Source organism: Peromyscus maniculatus, chromosome 20, assembly GCF_049852395.1.
Source record: "Peromyscus maniculatus bairdii isolate BWxNUB_F1_BW_parent chromosome 20, HU_Pman_BW_mat_3.1, whole genome shotgun sequence".
NCBI lineage: Eukaryota > Metazoa > Chordata > Mammalia > Rodentia > Cricetidae > Peromyscus > Peromyscus maniculatus.
In genome coordinates, this window is record NC_134871.1 from 15,695,963 (window position 1) to 15,714,506 (window position 18,544).

An 18,544-nucleotide genomic window follows, 5' to 3' on the forward strand; every position below is an offset into this window, starting at 1 on the left:
GCCAGTCAGCATTTTATTTATCAACCAATCAGAGCAACAGATTCACAGCATACATAGTGATATACTGTACTATACAACAAGATCCTTCCCAAAACACAAAAGCAATATTCAAATAAATTACTTAACTCAGTTTTAAGAAGAACAAAAGAGGAGGAGGAGGAAGAACATGGAGAAGAAAATATATAAAATAAGAGAAAAATCAAATTGGAAAGTTGCGGCCTCCTAAGAAAAAGAAAATTGATATGTGTTGTTGATATATTGTGCTTAAGATTTGTGCTACAGATATGAGCATCATTCATATGTAAAATATTATCTACATGTACATAAAGCTTTGATGATATATCTTAACCCGTTAAGACAGTGTTAGAGACTCCAGTATTGTAGGAATATGCATGTTTAGTTTTATAATCTCAATCACTGAACATTTACTGTTTTTAACTTACTGATTCTGAAAATCATTTCACAAAGATGATTATTTGCTTGAGGTTGGAGTTGATGGATTGACTTAAAATGGAGTCCATCTTATTTTAAAGTCTGCATTGTTTCCTCATAGATTATGTACTCATATGACATTATTGAAATATTAAGAAGGATAGTAATGCAGGCACTTCCACTGTCCTTTCCACTATTAGGTTACTATGGATGCTCACAGTACAATGTCAGTCTATTGCTTGATCTCTGACAGGAAATAGTTATGGCACTGGTGGTTCTCTGAGTACAGAGCTGCAAGGAGATCTGTTCATTTATTTCCTGGAAATTTTGACTATTTAGCAGTAACTGGGGCTGTACTGTAAATCTACCCTTTGACAGGAGATATTTTAATTCATGTGCAATTTATAACAGCTCATACATTTCCTCCATTAAATAATTTTCTCTCTGTTCTTATTCAGAGAACATCAAGTATATGTGTTGAATTGAAGGAAGCTAAATCTGTTTGTTGAGACATTTCCTCTATTTTTTATTGCGTGTTTGTTAAATTTATTAATATACCTATTCCCTAGGAGGAAGAAACTCCTGCTCAATGTTTCAGAAACTCAAGGGAAAGGAGATAATATTGCCCTTATATTTCAGGTAGGGCTTTGTCAGGTTTGGATGGAACACTCAAACTTGACAGTTTAGGACAGATTCATAAAGGATTGTTAAGACAGCTGTAGGCAGGACTTAGGGCAACCATCAGAATATAATGCAGGTACTGAGATATGAAGGCTAGCAATGGGATTCTTGAAACTGTGAAAGACAGACATAGGGCAGACATAGGGTGGCTACCACAAATATGAGAGAATACCATTAGAAATGCTTTGAACTTTTCTTCAGGGACCCATGATACCTGTAATACAAACACACACACACACACACACACACACACACACACACATGCACGTGCACACACACATGTCATTTTGCCTGATTTATAACATGAAAAGTTAATAAGAATAAAATATTTTTATCACAGTACATTTTATAATGCTTTTCTTTCAATTTCTATGTTATATTATATTGAATATAGATGCTTTTAGAATGATTCTCATATCCTTCATAATAAAGTTAAACTAAAGAAATAAAAAAATAATCTCAAATATTTTCTTCAGTTCCGCAAATTGGCTGATTTTTCTGCCCTTTGAAGCAAAGTCTGTGAATGTGACAATCTATAAAGTAGTGAATAATTTCTTCTCTGTTAATCTTCCTAATAATGGACAGAAAATAAAGCTTGCTTTCCCAAAGACTTTGGAGTTGAATGGTAGTTTGTTCATATCGACAGACATACTACGGTAGAAAGGCCTTTTCATCTTACTGACAGGGATCATATTGCAAAGCCTGAGAACTGGAAGCTTGCCATCCAAGCAATTTAGGCTGTGTCTACCAGTTCAAAAGAAACTTTTAGGAAATAAATATTTCTTGCAAGCTGTCAAACTTGTCTGTAATGATTATATGGTTAGAAAAGAAGTTAATGGTATTTTTTTCACCACTATATGCAATTGTTATTGCTACCATGTGCATACCCAATTGTAGTCCATGTATGTGCCTTGAAAAGATTATTTCCTATACTGTATTCAAATACTATATTTGGCACTAAAATTCTGGTAGATTAATACTCATCTTAATCCTTTTAAATATCTTCATTGAAGATGAAAAACTAATGATGCATTTAAGATAATATTTCTACATAAATATTTCACAAAGTCATAGAAAGTAGGAAACATTTGTTGAGCTACTATATACATTACTATTGACACCTTCATAGACTAAAATTTCCATTCAACTGAACAAAACCAATGAAAATATCAGAAATACTTTGTACCTAAAATGTTCCAGTGAGATAGAACATTTTCTGTAAGGGAAGACCATTAGAAAATATTTAATTGGTAGTCAGTCTCAATTACTTCTTGGGTACTATGTTTATACCCTCAACTGAATTTCCACATACGATCATTAAAAGTAATATGTGTGTAAAATGGTCCCTTCTCTTTTACACAAGAAATCTTGAGGAGCCTATGTGCATTGGGTGTCACTGAATTCACCACAAAAGTTAATGATGACATCTCAGTGAGTTGTCAGTTAGTGTAGAGAAAACAAACCTTGACTCTTCATTGATTTTTCTTTCATTATTGTTTTTTAGGTGAAAGAATTCAGTTTAAATAGTTATTCACAGAGAGGCCTACACATACATTTTATTCTGCATTACTCACAGTAGGCAAGATATGCACTCAGCTTTGGTACCATTGATGAGTGAATAAAGAAAATCTCTCTCACTCTCTCTTTCCATTCAAATGCCATATACACATGCTGTGAGAGCAAATTGGGAAAGGGGTTTGGTACTTCATGAAAAGAAGAATGCTGAGTACCACATGGTAGCTCACAACCATCTTAACTCCAAAATTAGGGGATCCTGCACTCTCTTCTGGCCTCTGAAGGTACCAGGCACTCGTATGGTACCAAATGTAAAGCAAAATACCCATGGTAATAAATTTTTAAATGTCACAATTAAAGCATTTGTTATTTTCTATATTCTCAAATATCCTAATATCTAAGTTTCATCAAAAAAGAAAGCAGTATAATAATGATTCAGATTTTCAATGACAATCAATATATACCTATATCTTTGAATCAATTGGAGTGGAACTTAAGAAGTTTTCAAAGACAATTTGGTTCCTTGAAATTTTCTTAGATGATTAATTCCTAAAACTCATATCTTAAACACTTGACTCTGATTTTTTATTGGCTATTCTCTCTGAAAGTGTGATAGTCTCTTTCTTATTCTCCTCATTTAATACAATATTTTGTCTCTTTTATCTCTGATAATGCCTCCCCAATCCTACTGATAAGAAATGGACCTTTTTCTGATCACAAAACCTGGAATTTTGGTATCCAAAAAGCAAGGCTTCATTGCTTGAAGCAAACTTCAGAGCAAACTACAGAGGTAGTCTCAAGGACAGAACCTTCCAACAGACCCCAAATTTGTCAGATTTAAAGAACTTTACAATCATTCTGAAAGTCATGTTGTTTTCCTCTATATGCACTGTCCATATTATTTATTTAGAAAGAATACAGTTTAATAACCAAGTGTAGTTCCATGTTACATGGTAAATAGCTACATGATTTTCATCATTGTGTTTCTTACCTTACTGAAAAATAAATTATGGATGATCTTAATTATTAATCATATGTGGTAGACTGGAGGAATTAATAAGAAAATACATGTAAGACCACATAAACACTTAAAAAGTTCTTTGTAGTAGATCTTTCTTCAGACTATCAGCTCCCTAATAATGACATGGAGATTTTACTAATTATGAAAGTTTAACTTTAGATTAGGCTTGGTCCCAATTAGCTATTAAAACAAATTAACCCATTTATATTAATCTACATTCTTCCACATGACTTGCTACCTCTCCTCAGTACCTTGCATCCCACTTCCTCATGTCTATCTGGCAAATCTCTCACCTCAGATTCTATCCCAGAGTTCTTCTCTCTGCCAGGAAGTCCCACATATCCTCTCCTTCCTAACTGTTGGCCACTTAGCTCTTTGTTAAACCAATCAGAAGGTGCTGTAGACAGGTGAAGAAGGACAAAAATGTAGAAAAGGGTTATCCCAAAAGTTCACGATGTGAGCAATCTCTCTTACATTTTTAGCAACTAGGTCACGTACAGAAACATGACTTGGGTTGTCCCTTGTGAGTAGATCATGAAGTATTTTTGTATAAGTGATGTATTTTCAGAAACTATATTGCCATCCCTTGCTTATATAGTGCTATACAGAATTTAACTAGTGATATTATTCATTAAGGATTGTAGAAAGTGTATCTGTACTCATTTATTGATATTTTATAAACAAAGCACACAATTAAAAGCATACAAATGCTTTATACTACATTTAATACTATATATACACTATATATAATATATTATGTGTGCTGTATATTGTATATATATATATGTACACATATACACTATATATATTTAACTATAGTGTTTAATTATTTATTTTGATTTCCTTAACTGCATTTTAGTTCAATTGTTGGTCACTTTTCCAGAAATTGTTCTCCATCATATAAATCATACTACATACCAAGTGATAATTTTATCTTTTGGATTAGAAATGCTAACATGTTTTTTCTTAGATTTCATATTGATACTGTCTTAGAGATACATGTATTATATTCTTGAGATATCTTTACCTTTTTTCTCATGTTTTTCAAAGATTATACAGTAATTATCAGCTAGTTCTTTCCATGTAAAACCTCCAAACATACAGCTTTTAAAGAAAGAACAGAAAAACACTGCTATTCTTTTAGAAGTCTTTGTTTTTTGTGTTTACATTGATGGTCTTTGTACTTCATGAGATTGCTCTGTATTTCAAGTACATCTCTGTTTGTTATTGCAAGGTTTCAATTCAAGGTAGTTTGAATCACAGATATCACCATTATCCAGATATTCAGCTCCTAGAGTTCCAGCTCTATTTTCCAATGTTCTGATCAGCCATTTTGCTCAAGAAATTCTTGTAATGCCAGTCACTTTTACTATGAGATTGAACTTGTTAAATATTTCATAAAGCAATATTTTTAAACCCCAAGTACAATATTAAAATTTAAGATTTTTTTCTTGAGCCCTGCACAACACTGTTTTATAGGGACTTTGAGATCTGTTCTTGAAATCTTTTGATTCACTAAGATTTTGCCCAATGGCACAATAGAAATATAATTCATGGCACTTCAATGGACTATTTGACTATTTTTAACATTTCTTTTTCTTTTCTTGTCATTTCAGGAAAACTATAATCCAAATATATTTTTGCGTTTTCTCTTTCTGTGATTTATTACATTTCTTTGATAATTAAAATAATTGGCACAAAAATGAACATTTGATGTTGATTTTTCCCTTCCTTTCCTGTTGTCAATATTTTAGCTCAAATATTTGTTGTTTTTTTTTTCTTTTTTCTTTTTCCTTTTATTTTATTTTACAATACCATTCAGTTCTACATATCAGCCACGGATTCCCTTTTCCTCCCCCCCTCCTCCCCCCTCCCCTTCCCCGAGCCCACCCCCCATTCCCACCTCCTCCAGAGCAAAGCCTCCCCCAGGGACTGAGATCAACCTGGTAGACTCAGTCCAGGCAGGTCCAGTCCCCTCCTCCCAGATTGAGCCAAGTGTGCCTGCATAAGTCCCAGGTTTCAAACAGCCAACTCATGCATTGAGCACAGGACCTGGTACCACTGCCTAGATGCCTCCCAAACAGATCAAGCTAATCAACTGTCTCACCTATTCAGAGGGCCTGATCCAGTTGTGGGCCCCTCAGCCTTTGGTTCATAATTCATGTGTTTCCATTCATTTGTCTATTTGTCCCTGTGCTTTATCCAACCTTGGTTTCAACAATTCTCGCTCATATAAACCCTCTTCTTTCTCGCTAATTAGACTCCCGGAGCTCCACCTGGGGCCTAGCCGTGGATCTCTGCATACAGATTCCTCAGTCCTTGGATGGGGTTTCTGGCACGACTATTAGGGTGTTTGGCTCTCCCATCACCAGAGTAGGTCAGTTCAGGCTGTCTCTCGACCATTGCCAGCAGTTTGTTGTGGTGGTATCTTTGTGCATTTCTGTGGGCCTCTCTAGCACTTTGTTTCTTCCTTTCTCATGTGGTCTTCATTTACCATGGTCTCCTATTCCTTGTTCTCCCTCTCTGTTCTTGATCCAGCTGGGATCTCCTGCTCCCACAGGCTCTCTTTCCCTCGACCCTTGCCCTTCATTACTCCCACTCATGTCCAGGTTGTTCATGTAGATCTCAGCCATTTCTCCGTCATTGTGCGATCCTTGTGTCTTTCTTGGGGTCCTGTTTTCCGGGTAGCCTCTCTGGTGATGTGAGTAGCAGTCCAGTCATCCTTGTTCCACCTCTAATATCCTTCTATGAGTGAGTACATACCATTTTTGTCTTTTTGAGTCTGGGTTACCTCACTCAGGATGATTTGTTTCTAGATCCATCCATTTGCCTGCAAACCTCATGATGTCATGGTTTTTCTCTGCTGAGTAGTATTCCATTGTGTATATGTGCCACAATTTATTTATCCATTCTTCAGTTGAAGGGCATCTGGGTTGTTTCCAGGTTTTGGCTATTACAAACAATGCTGATATGAACATAACTGTGCAAGTGCTCTTGTGGTATGATTGAGCATTTCTTGGGTGATATAGCTGGATCTTGGTGGAGATTGATTCCCAATTTTCTAAGAAAGAGCCATATTGATTTCCAAAGTGGTTGTACAAGCTTGCATTCCCACCAGCAGTGGAGGAGGATTCCCCTAGTTTCACATCCTCTCCAGCATAAAGTGTCTTCTGTGTTTTTGATCTTAGCCATTCTGACAGGCATAAGGTAGTATCTCAGAGTTGTTTTGATTTGCATTTCCCTGATGATTAGGGATGTTGAGCAATTCCTTAAATGTCTTTCAGCCATTTGAGTTTCATCTGTTGAGAATTCTCTGTTTAGTTCTATAGCCCATTTCTTAATTGGACTGTTGGTCGTTTTGATGTCTAATTTCTTGAGTTCCTTATATATTCTGGATATCAATCCTCTGTCAGATGTGGGGTTGGTGAAGACCTTTTCCCATTCTGTAGGCTGTCGCTTTGCCTTGTTGACCGTATCTTTTGCTCTACAAAAGCTTCTCAGTTTCAAGCGGTCCCATTGATTGATTGTTTCTTTCAGTGTCTGTGCTACTGGTGTTATATTTAGGAAGTGATCTCCTATGCCAATGCGATCAAGACTACTTCCTACTTTCTCTTCTAGCAGGTTCAGAGTAGCTGGATTTATGTTGAGGTCCTTGATCCACTTGGACTTAAGTTTCGTGCACGGTGACAGATATGGATCTATTTGCAGTCTTCTACACGTTGATATCCAGTTATGCCAGCACCATTTGTTGAAGAAGTTTTCTTTTTTTCCATTGTACACTTTTGGCTTCTTTGTCAAAAATTATATGTTCATAGGTGTCTGGGTTAATATTAGGGTCTTCAATTCGATTCCATTGGTCCACATGTCGGTTTTTATGCCCATACCAAGCTGTTTTTATTACTGTAGCTCTATAGTAGAGCTTGAAGTCAGGGATTGTGATGCCTCCAGAGGTTGTTTTATTGTACAGGATTCTTTTGGCTATACTGGGTTTTTTGTTTTTTTTTTTCATATGAAGTTGAGTATTATTCTTTCCAGTTCTGTGAAGAATTGTGATGGTATTTTGATGGGGATTGCATTGAATCTGTAGATTGCTTTTGGTAAAATTGCCATTTTTACTATGTTGGTCCTGCCTATCCATGAGCATGGGAGATCTTTCCATTTTCTGGCATCATCTTCAATTTCTTTCTTCAGGGACTTAAAGTTCTTATCATATATATCTTTCATTTGCTTGGTTAGTGTTACTCCAAGGTATTTTATATCATTTGTGGCTATTGTAAAGGGTGATGTATCTCTTGATTTCCTTCTCAGCTTCTTTGCCCATTGTATATAGGAGGGCTACTGATTTTTCTGAGTTGATCTTGTATCCTGCTATGTTGCTGAAGGTGTTTATAAGCTTTATCAGTTCCTGGGTGGAATCTTTGGGGTCACTCAAGTATACTATCATGTCATCTGCAAATAGGGAAAGCTTGACTTCTTCCTTTCCAATTTGTATCCCCTTAATCTCCTTATGTTGTCTTATTGCTCTGGCTTAGCTCAGATAGTTGTAATTTGATGTCTGGACAAACTTTATAAACATTCTTGCTTTTTATTTTTCTTTTATAATATATTTGACTTGTCATTTTCCTCATTCATTTTACAAGTATTTTATATAGATTTTTATTTTATTTTACTCTTTTATGCGTATGGGTGTTTTGCATGCATATATGTCTGTGTATCATGTGTGTGCCTCATGCTGATAGAGGCCAGAAGAGGGTGTTGGATCCCCAAGCGTTGGAGTTACAAATTATTATTAGCTGCCATGTGAAGATGGGACATCTGGAGGAGTAGCTACTGAGTCTTAACCACTGAGCCATTGCTCTGTCCTCTATTTTACATTTTCTGTTCAGCTTGAGGGAGTGTGAGATACTGAGAAAAATTCAACCTGAATCTTCAAGTTTAGATTCGTGAGAAGAGTAATTTCAGTCAGTTTTATGAATAAAAACCCTGGGAGAATGTGAACATTTGAATCTGAACTGTCCCCGTCAGGTTAAAGTGCCTGAACACTAGTTCCCCTGTTGTTCGTGCTATTTAGGGAAGTGGTATAGTACTGTAGGAGTAAGTATCCTACTACAGAAAGGCTTTGAGAGCTCACAGCTTGCCCCTTCTAGTTCCTCCTCTGCTTTTGGAATTACATTGTGATCTTTCAGCGTCCTGCTTTGGCTACCTGATGCTGTGAGGACTCCCTCCCCCTGTGGAACAATCCATCACAATAAACTCTTCTTCTCATATGTTGTTTTGGTCAGGGTGCTGCATCACAGCAACAGAAGAGTAAGTAATGCCAGGAAGGTCTAGGTACCAGGAAAAATTATATTAATGCTTAAGTAACCCAGCCAACAGATAAAAGGCAATACCAGGAAAGGCATTGTAGAGGAAGGGATCTTCAATCCAACTAAAATGAATGTTCAAAAAAAAAAAAAAAAAAAAAACGAATCTGTATTGGTGGAGTTTTAAAGAGAGTGATTTTTCAAAATATGAAGACACATATACCTCTGAGAGGCCTAGCTCCATTAGTATACTTTATAACAATAGTACTATTGACAGAAATAAGTATAGCCAGACAGAAAATGTTAAATAAGTTTTAATACTATTAACGAAAATAAAAGTGTCTTAATTAGGTTTACTGTTGCTGTGATGAAACACCATGACCAAGAGCAACTTGGGGAATCAAGGGTTTATTTCATTTGCCATTCAATATATCAAATAGTTTATCAAACAAAGCAGTGAGGACAGGAACTTAAGCAGGCCAGGAGGAACCTTGGAGCAAGAGCTGCTGCAGAGGCCATGGAGGAATGCTGCTTATTGGCTTGCTTCCTATGACTTCTCAGGCTGCTTTCTTATAGAACTCAGAACCACCGGCCCAGGGATGACAAAACTTGCAGTGGCCTGGGCCCTTCCGCATAAACCAATAGCTAAGAAAAATGACCTACAATCTTGCCTATAACCAGATATTATGGAGACATTTTCTCAACTAAGGTTCCCTACACTGATGACTCTAGCCTATGTTAAGTTGACATAAAATTAGCCAGTGCAAAGAGTTAAGTTGATTTTGTGCATGGAGAATAATAAGTCAATAATTGTAACTTTATTAATAGAACTGACAACCAGCAACAATGTGAGAAAGTAAACTAAGAGTTGTTAGTTTTAGATACTGCTAGAGGCATCAGTTCCTCATCTAATCTAACCGTAGGGTTGCAAGAGTCTCTATATGTTCAGATCAGTTTAGTCTTTGAAGCAATAGCTATTACTATTTCCTGTCAATTATTAAAATGTTTTACCATCATATATGGCTGTTTTCTTTTTTAAACTTATTACTATATTGCATAAACTCGAAGGCACGTATTTGTAAGACACTATGAGGTAAGATTAAAGACATCTGTTGGACAGAAGCAGCCAGAGCTTTGAAGCCTTCCATGGGCAGTGTGACTAAGCAGACTAACTTAGCTCCTCTGCGTGTAAAATGGTAATGTATTTGCTATCTAGATCAGAAACAAGTTATGAAAACCAAAGTAGGTCATGCACAAAACAAAGTCATAAAGCAGAATTGCTTTGAGCAAAGCTTTCAGTATTTGCTCTTACTGTAAAAACTGTTACTATTATTTGTTTTTTCCATAAAGTCGACTATCATTACTCTAGTATTTTTTTAATTAATACTTCCATTGTTAGTCAGTATAATTAAATTTTATTTTAGTACTGTAATGGAACATAAGAGATTTTAAGTTTTCAAATTAATCCTTAAGAATACAATATTGGAGCAAGGCATGTTGGTTTATGCCTTTAATCTCAGGACTGGTGAGGCAGTGGCAGGTGATCTCTGTGAGTTCAAGGCCAGCCTAGTCTACAAAGTTATTTCCAAGACTGTTAACACAGAGAAACTGTGTCTCAAAAAAAGTAAAAAAAAGGAGACTATAATGTTTGAGTTCAGAGAAAGAAATGAATTTATTTTTATCTATTTTTAAATGTTTCAAGTTATACTGAATTAGCATATTTTGAAATATTTATATACATATTATTAATATATAGGTATAATATTGAAAATTCACAATGTCTACATAAATATAAATACACTGAAAATGTAAAGTCAAAATACTTTCCTTACTTTTATGAAAGTTTTGGAAACCCTGGTTAAGTAAGGAAAATCAAGTGAATAATCCATTTTAAATATTAGAATGAAACTTAGGACAAGACTATGAATTTGAAAATCTTATAAGAATAAATATATACAATGAGTGCTCTAGATGAACTATAGAAAGAGCTGACAATATTTGGTGTGTTGGATTCCCCAATGTCCATCCAAGTGGGTACGATTAATTAATAGGAATCAGATCCTCATCATTAGGAATATGATAAGAGAAGGCAATTCTTTTCTATAGCCTTCCTCATCTCATTGCTCTGTGTCACCTGCCAGTACTCAAGGTGGTCTCCCCATGGAAAACCCTGGCCAATCTAACTAGGATCAGGTAACCAATTTTTGCTTGCCTTCCCACTTTCCAATTCCAATTCCCTAGTCTTGTCCTCAGTTTAGTAGCAGATAACCTCCTGTGACCCTCTTGCTCTCTGCCCCTTTTCCAAACGGATTAAGCAGATATTCTCCTACAGCCTTCCCCATCCATCCTTTTGTCTCATCTGCCAGCACCCAAGCCACTCTTTCCTTGGAAATCACAAGACAAGCCAGGCAAGGAATCAGGTATGTGGTCTTCACTCTCCTTCCTGTCCTCCAATTCCAATTCCCCAGACAGCCCTATAGCAGGCAACCTTCAAGGGCCTGCCTTTCTCCCATTCCCTGTGGACTCCACAGGTTCATATGGCAGACCCAACTTTCCTTCCCCCTGTGGACCCTCTGAGGCCCCACCCTTGTAAAGATTATCCCCATTCCTGTATGTGAGCTCCCAATTCATAGAAACAAGTTCTACCCAGGAGCCCCTGTGACTCAAATGACAGATGTCCTCACCACCAAAATTAGATCCACTCACTACCAAACAATTCACAGCCATCACACTCTTCTAATATCCAGAGGGGTGGGGAACAGAAATAAAGGACCAGAAAACCTGCCCAATAATAGCAATATGAGATATCAAGGTCTAGAATTTAAATTATCTGAAACCCAGATGACTAGGTGAAAACATATAAACACAATCAATAACCACCATATAATATGTCTCCACTAGAATCCAGCTAGAGTAGGTCATGAGAAACTCAACATAGCTGAAGCACAAGTCAAGGACTTCAAAAAAGCTATTATGATTGTGGCCAAGGGTCTTAAAGAGGAAATTCATAAATTAATTCATGAAATCTATGAAAACACAAACAGTAGAATGAAGTGAAGAAAACTGTTCAGGCATGAACTGAAAAGAGAATCAATAAAGAAAACATAAACTGAGGGAAAACTGAAAATGAAAAGTTTACGAGCTTGATCAGGAATTCTCAGAGACAAGTCTCACCAACAGAGTAGAAGAGATGGAAGATAGAATATTAGGCATTCAAGACAAAATAGAAGAGATGGACACCCCAGTCAAAGAAAATGTTAAATAATAATTCTATATATATGGTCACAAAGCATCCATAAAATTTGGGACACCATGAAAAGACCAAATCTATGAATAACAGGAGTTATAGAAACCCAGAGCAAAGGCTTAAAAAATATTTTCAACAAAATCGTAGAAGAAAATTTTTCTTACCTAAAGGACATGAGTGCCAAGGTATAAGAAGTCTCTTTGAGACTGTGCCAGAAAAGAAATTACCTATGACACATAAAATCAAGACACAAAGTACCTACATAAAATATAGATAAATAAGTAAATAAATAAATAAATAAATAGAGAGATCTTATATAAGTAACTGAAGAGCACATTTGAAATCTCTAGATGAAAGAGAAAAAATATCACATAAAAGGAGTAACAGCAATATCAATAAAATCAAATTTACTGCTGAAATTAATAAAATAGAACCCAAAACAAAACAATACCAACAAAACAAAACATACAAGGGTCAATGAAACACCGAGTTGACTTTTTGAGAAATTGGACTTCAATAAGATTGAAAACCCATTAACCAAATTAATTGAAAGATGAAGGAAGAAGATACAAATTAGCCAAATAAAAAAAAGAATAATAAAAGAGAAGATAACAACAGACACTGAGTAAATATGGAGATTTATAAGCATATATTTTTAAAATCTTTACTATATCAAATTGAAAAATCTAAAGGAATGGATAATTTTCTCCATATATACCTCTTACCAAAGTTAAATCAAGATCAGAGAAGCAATTTAAAGGGACCAATAACCCTAGTGAAATATAACCAGCAATTAATATCTCTCAAATAAACAAATCCTGGGGCAATATAGTTTTAGTGCAGAATTCTACCAGATTTTCAAAGAAGAATTACTGTAATGCTTCTCAAATTAGGTAACAAAATAAAATGAGAAAGAACATTACTCAATTCTTTCTATGAAAACAGTTACATTGATATATAAAGTACATAAAAATCAATCTAAGAAAGAGAATGAATTACAGACCATTTTTCCTTTCATACATAGGTGAAAAACATTCTCAATAAAATACTTGCAAGCTGAATTAGTAATACATCAAAAATTATATTCAGTATGACCAAGTAGATTTAATTCTAGAGTTGCAGAAATGGTTTAACATATGTAAATGAATAAATGAATGTAATCCTTTGTATAAACAGACGGAAAGACAAAAACAAAATGATCACCTCATCGGATGCATAAAGGTCTTTGATAAAATCCACCACACATTCATGATAAAAGTCCTAGAGTAGATACAAGGAACATACATCAACATAACAAAGACATTTTACAAGAAGCACACAGGCAGTATCAACTGAAATGGAGAAAAACAAAAAGCATTTCCACTGATGTCAGTATCAAGACACAGTTGTCTAATCTCTCTTTATTTTCTCAAAATAATACTTGAAGTCTTAGCTAGAGCAATAAGACAACTGAAGGAGAACAAGGGAACACAAATGGGAAGGGAAGAACTCAAAAATCTTTTCAGGTGATATGATTGTATATAAAATTCACACTAAAAATTCCATCAGGAAACTTCTACAACAATAAGCTCTTTCAGCAAAGTAGAAAGATATAAAATTAACAACCCCAAATCAGTAGCTTTCCATTAAACAAAGGAGAAAAGAACTGAGAAAAATACCAGGAAATGAGAAAAACAGCACTTGTCACTCATAAAATAACGTGGAGTAACTCTAAACAAACATTAAAAGACTTGATTAATAAAAGCTTCAAGTCATTGAAGACAGGAGTTGAAGAAGATATCAGAAGATGGAAAGATAGTCCATGCTCATTTATTGGTAGGATTAATATGGTAAAAATGACCACACTACTAAAAGTGATCTACAGATTTAACATGATCCTCTCCAAAATTCCAGAAAAATTCTTTACATATCCTGAAAGAACTATTTTCATTTTAATATAGAAATACAAAAAAACTAATATAGACAAATCAATCATGAATAAAAAAAGAACTGCTGGAGATATCACCATCCTCAACCTCAAATTGTACTAAAGAGAGATAATATTAAAAAGAGCATGATAGTTGCTTAGAAAGAAACATGATCAATGGAATTGAATTGAAGATTCATTTATAAATTTACATATCTCTGGGCATTTTATTTTTTTTATAAGGAAGCCAGGAATTCATACCGGAGAAAAGATAGCAATTTCAACAAAAAAAAAATTTGGGGTACAGTTCTAAACAGAAATCTCAAAAGAGGAAAAACAAAATGGTGTGATACACTTGAGAAATGTTCAACTTCCTGAGCCATCAGAGAAATGCAAATAAAAACTATTTTGAGATTTTAATCATATACCAGTCAGAATGGTCAAGATAAATGAAGCAAATGAATGGCCATGTTGGTAAGACTATGGAGTAAGGAGAACACACACCCATAGCTGATGGGAATTCACACTTCTACAGCCATTATGCAAATTAGTGTAGTGGTACTTATTCGGTATCTACTTCAAGAATCATCTATTCTATATCAGGATTCTGTATCTTATCACAGAATCACTTGCTCATTCACCAATGCTCTCTCTATTCATAAAATAGAGCCAAATATTAGAAACAGACTACATATAGACCAATGGATGAATGGATTAAAAAATGTGGTACATTTACACAATGGGATATTACTCAGCCATTTAAAAAAATGGAATCATGAAACTCACAGGTAAATGGATGGAGCTAGAAGAAAAAAGAATCCTGAGTGAATTAACCCAAATTCAAAAAAAAAAAATCCAGTATGTATTCACTTTTAGAGGGATACTATTTGTTGAGTCTGCTATAAGAACTCTACAATCCACAGAAGTACAGACATTAGCTATAGAGCTAGAGACTGGTGTGGGGAGATTGAACCACTCTAGGAAGGGAAAATGTAATAGTTATTGGATGGGCGGGGAACTGGAGCAGGATGAGAAAATGGGGAGGGTAATTGAAAAGGGGAGTGAGGGATGTTATATGGGGAGAGGCAGCCAAACCAGCTGAAACTGGCATTTGAGGGTTTTTATGGAAACCAATTGTGACGGTTATTCTTGGTTATTAACTGGACTACTTCTGAAATTAATTAAAATCCCAAAATGGAAAGCATACTTGCTTAATTGGAAGTAGGTAGAACTATTTCTTTTCTATTTTTTTTATAGTAAATATTTAATTTGGTCCCATCAAGTATCCTGGTACATTTTCCTGCTATGGTAGCAAAACCATGTTAAGCAGGGGTTCATGAGGTATGGAGGTCATTGAGGAGACCCCAGAATCACTGAACCCACTCCACAGGCCTGGTGTTTCTGCAATATGAGAGTTTGGCTGGCAGAATGTCAAGTTGGGGAAGAAGGAATTCAAGACGGGAATATAGGCCTCAGCCTGTATTTTTGCTTGGAAGGAGGAAGTGCAGAAGAGCTGGAACACACATTCAAGGTTTAACTGCATTATGTAGGAAAAAGTGGCTAAGCCTCTCTTCGGGTCCTCTTCCTAAGGTCTCCTGTCATCTCTGTTTTATCTTGCAATTCTGTGTTTCAAACCCCATAGCTGATTCCTGTGTTCAGCTTCTTTTGGATTCCTGCTTCAAGTCTGTCTCATGTATCCAAATCCTTTTCCCTCCCATCCTGGGCCTCTTCCCGACTTTGATGACTTAGGGGTTTATGGCAGTTCCAGGTTTTTAAGGCTCAGACTTGCTTTTTTTTTTTTTTTTTTAAACAACTAGAGACCAGGGATTTCCTGGAGGCCATACCTGGTCTGATACCTCTTAACTACTTGTCATGCCACCTGGGAGGAATCTAAGCCATGTTCACAGTGTTAGCTGGGGACTTGATGGCCTGGAGATGAGGAGTCTCAGGGAAATGTGTGAATGCTTAAGAGGCTGCTATTCTTCATTTGGGAAATTAGAAATTTCTGGCCTGGGAGAGTAGAGGGACAGGTATAGACAGAACTCTAAGTTCTCAGAAAACATCATCCTTTCCAAGCTGAACACAACCCATCAGAATTCTTCCAGCTGGGAGAAAACTATGCCAGCAGGCCTAGGAGCTCCTCTGTTCCAGGTTACTCCAAAGGAGAAAGGGGGTGGGGGTGGAGACAGTGCCAGCCTCACTGGAGAGGAGAAATCTTCAGAGGGATCGTGATTCGTGACTCCATGTGTCGAACCAAGGGGACTGTATAGTAGTGAAAGACCCTAGCCCTTCAGGCTTATACCCCCAAGCCTCAGGAAAGGAGAAACTTCAAACACCAGGAAATAAGAAACTAAAAATGTAGTTCCAAGAGCAACCTGACTTAGCCATTGTTCAATCTCCCCTGCAACCATATAACAATGTAAAAAGATTTCTGTTAAGAGATGTGCTCAACTGTGACTGGGATAGTTGCAGGTGTTCCAGGAAGGACCACTGTGACCTTTGTGTAAACTCCACTCCCGCCCTGATATCCCCACTTGAGGTTTCAGGGAAAATGTACCTGTTGACGTAACTGTACCCCCTCTGTGATCACTCTGTACCCAGACCATGGTCTTATGAAACAAAATTGTATGGAAATTGTAATTTTGTGGGTTTTTCCTTTAAAAGCCGTCATGGGGCTGCAGTAAGAGGCAGCTCTTGCTCTTAGGAGCAGGGTTTGCCCTTCTATATAGAAGCTTAAATAAAATCCTCATGCTATTGCATCAACTGGACTGGAGTCTGTAGCTAGAGTTTTCCTGCCTTGCCCACAGTCAGGACAAATCTCTGTCACCCGCCAGTCCCACAGCCGCTCAGACCCAACCAAGCAAACAAAGAGACTTACATTGCTTACAAACTGTATGGCCGTGGCAGGCCTCCTGCCAACCGTTCCTATATCTCAAAGTAATACATTTCTACAAATCTATACCTTGCCACGTGGCTTGTGGCTTACCAGCATCTTCACATGCTGCTTGTCCTGGCGGTGGCTGGCAGCTGGCTGGCGGCATCTCCTTCTGCCTTCCTGCTCTTTTATCTCTCCTCTCTGTTAGTCCCGCCCATACCTCCTGCCTAGCCACGACCAATCAGGTTTTATTTATTGACCAATCAGAGCAACTTGACATACAGACCATCCCCCAGTACAGCCAAGTGCAGACCATTTCAGACACCTGCACTCAGGCCCATGGTCCTAATCATCCTCTATGCAAACCTGCTGGGTAACGCCACAAGGAACCCAAGAAGGGCTCCCACAGGACATACATTAACATCCCACAGCAGGAGTCTGGGTTCTTGGGGCACCCACTTGAGACCCCCAGATTTTGGGGTCCAACAGTAGGCATTTTCATCCCAGCCCCTCTTCCTCCAGGCTGCGTTTCGAGGCTGCTCCCAAGACTGCAGATCTTTGTAGGCCCATAGGTGGTGTTCCACGCAGAGCTCTCCTATTTGTGAAAAGAAGCCTCCTACTGCCTTCTGGTTCTCTTGATCGTACTTGATGGCTGGAGTCCCGTTCTTTCCCCACTCAATCATGGTTCCTGGCTTGAGCTTGTATATCCTCAGCTCATAGATGTGGGGGCCAGCTCTGGGCTGTGGTGCATTCCAGAAGCTGAACTCCAGAAGCAACTGGTTTCTCCTGGACAGCAGCATCTTGCTCCGTTCCTTCTGGAACTCCAGGTACTCCTTGTTATTTTTTAGCGTGTTCATGTGGTCCATGAGGACTGGATAGCCACCTGAGAACCACCATAGGTGCATTGCCTGGTCCTGCTCCCCGTACCAAGTGTTCCAGTTGCCCACAGAGCAAGCAGGGTTAGTCCATCCAGGTGCAGCTTGGGCAGCACAGCCTCCGTCAGACTGTTGTAGGCATCCAGATATTCGGGCGTTACATTGTGAAATTGGATCTTGTAGAGATTACTAGTCTCCTTCTTAGACAGCAGCGAGGAGTGGGCGTCCTTCCGAGGAGGAGGATCCACTTTATGAACAAAGAGGGAGCGGAACCAACTGCTTTCACTGTCTTGGAAGAGAAGCACACAGCAGCCACAGCAGCGAGCTCCCCAGCGCGGGGTCCCGGCTTCGGCTTCCTCAGCAGCCGCAGTGCTGCTGCAGAGATGATGCACAACCGTGGAGCCATGTTGGACCCGTAGATCCACTTCTAATTTGGAGCTTTAATCTGGATCTTGAGGCAGAACGGCAGAACGACACCTTTAATTTGGGCCACACCCTGTGCTGGAAATCTTCGTAAGGACATGGAAGAAGTAAGATTTTGCTCTTTGCCTGCTTGCCCTTGCCTCCCTAGCAAGTCTGTTTCTTCACCGGTGCTACCTATTTCTTCAGTATTCCAGCATATACTGAAGACAAGATGGGACTTTTAACCGTGTGAACTGAGCAACTATTGAATCCTTGGACTTTCCATT

The 18,544-nt window shown here is 37.5% G+C and overlaps 1 pseudogene; it reads right to left on the reverse strand.

Annotated features, from left to right (window-relative positions):
- Nucleotides 1-16,076: 16,076 nt before the first annotated feature.
- LOC102913462 (protein NipSnap homolog 1-like) lies at nt 16,077-18,261 on the reverse strand (annotated as a pseudogene).
- Between the last annotated feature and the right edge of the window lie 283 nt (nt 18,262-18,544).